At 41.9% G+C, this 1,640-nt stretch overlaps 1 protein-coding gene across 1 annotated transcript in view; it reads left to right on the top strand.

Moving 5' to 3' along the window:
• The first annotated feature begins 557 nt into the window (after window positions 1–557).
• L1TD1 (LINE-1 type transposase domain containing 1) overlaps window positions 558–1,640 on the top strand; it is an 8,566-nt gene continuing 7,483 nt past the window's right edge. The window contains exon 1 of the mRNA XM_011941115.1: window positions 558–676. The gene's annotated coding sequence lies outside the window, so the exon portion shown is untranslated. The remainder of the gene's footprint in view (window positions 677–1,640) is intronic.

The following is a 1,640-nucleotide window of genomic DNA, read 5'->3' as shown; positions in this document are numbered from 1 at the left end:
GGGTTTCACCGTGTTGGCCAGGCTAGTCACGAACTCCTGACCTCAGGTGATCCGCCCACCTCAGCCTCCCAAAGTGCTGGGATTACAGGCATGAGCCACCTCACCTGGCATAATTTGTTTTTTTTAAAAAAACTAGAGATGAGGTCTCACTATATTGCTGAGGCTGGTCTCAAACTCCTGGGCTCAAGCAATTACCTCGGCCACCCAAAGTGCTGGGATTACAGGTGTGAGCCACTGCACTTGGCCTGTTTTAAATTTTTATGGTTACATAGTAGATGTATTTATTTATTTTCATACAGACATGCAATGTGTAATAATCACAACAGGGTAATTGGGGGTATCCTATCCACCGCTTCAAGCATTTATCATTTCTTCTTGTTAAAAACATTCCAATTATACTCTTTACGTATACAATAAGCTATTGTTGAGTGTAGGTACCTTGTTGTGCTACCAAATACTAGATCATTTTTGTACCCATTAACCATCCCTATTCCCTGCACCCATCCACCTACTACCCTGCCCAGCCTCTGGTAACTATCATTCTACTCTCTTTTCTTTGAGACGGGGTCTCACTCTGTCGCACAGTATGGTGGCGTGATCTTGGCTCACTGCAACCTCCACCTCCCGGGTTCAAGCAATTCTTATGCCTCAGCCTCCTGAGTAGCTGGGACTACAGGTGCATGCCACCAAGTCCAGCTAATTATTGTTTTTGTTTTTGTTTTTGTTTTGAGATGGAGTCTCACTCTGACCCTCAGGCCGGAATGGAGTGGCATGACCTAGGCTCACTGCAAGCTCTGCCTCCCGGGTTCAAGCCGTTCTCCTGCCTCAGCCTCCCAAGTAGCTGGGACTACAGGTGCCCGCCACCACGCCCAGCTAATTTTTTGTTTATATTTTCACCGTATTAGCCAGGATGGTCTCTATCTTCTGACCTTGTGATCTGCCTGCCTCAGCCTCCCAGAGTGTTGGGATTGCAGGCGTAAGCCACCGCGCCTAGCCTCTGGTAATTTTTGTATTTTTAGTAGAGATGAGGTTTTGCCATGTCGCCTAGGCTGGTCTCGAAGTCCTCACTTCAGGTGACCCACCTGCCTTGGCCTCCCAAAGTGCTGGGATTCTAGATGTGAGCCACTATGCCTGACCTTTTTTCGCTATTCTCTAGAAGAGTTTGGGCACAACTATGGTAATAGTCGCTTCTAAATTTTCTGATTTAATTATGAAAGTTGAATGGTGCTCCCATTTTTCAACCATGCTTTCTCTGTAGTTGTGCCCCCTTTTTGTTCATAGTGTTCCTTATTTGTATTTTGGTTTTGTTAATTCTCTATAAATTTCTGTTTTTCATTTCTTTGATTTGTGCACATCTCTTGGTTTCTCGGGTAGATTTTGCCCTTAATCTGGTAATTTAATTTTTATTCTTTTCTAGAAAATTCTAACATTTTAAGTCGATATATTTTCCTCAAAGCACCACTTCAGCTACATTCCCCAAGTTTTGATAGGTAATTATCATTTTGATTTAGTATTTTAAGTTTCTCCATTAGTTTGACTGATTAGTCATTTTAAAATTTAAATAACTTTAACCTTTAGTATTTAAACATTAAACAAAGAAGTTTTTTTTTTTTTTTTTTTTTTTTTGAGAAGGAGTCTCA

The sequence above is a fragment of the Colobus angolensis genome, unplaced genomic scaffold (assembly GCF_000951035.1).
Source record: "Colobus angolensis palliatus isolate OR3802 unplaced genomic scaffold, Cang.pa_1.0 Scaffold102, whole genome shotgun sequence".
NCBI lineage: Eukaryota > Metazoa > Chordata > Mammalia > Primates > Cercopithecidae > Colobus > Colobus angolensis.
Note: the sequence above shows the minus strand (reverse complement) of the source record. Positions and strands in the feature narration are given on the sequence as shown.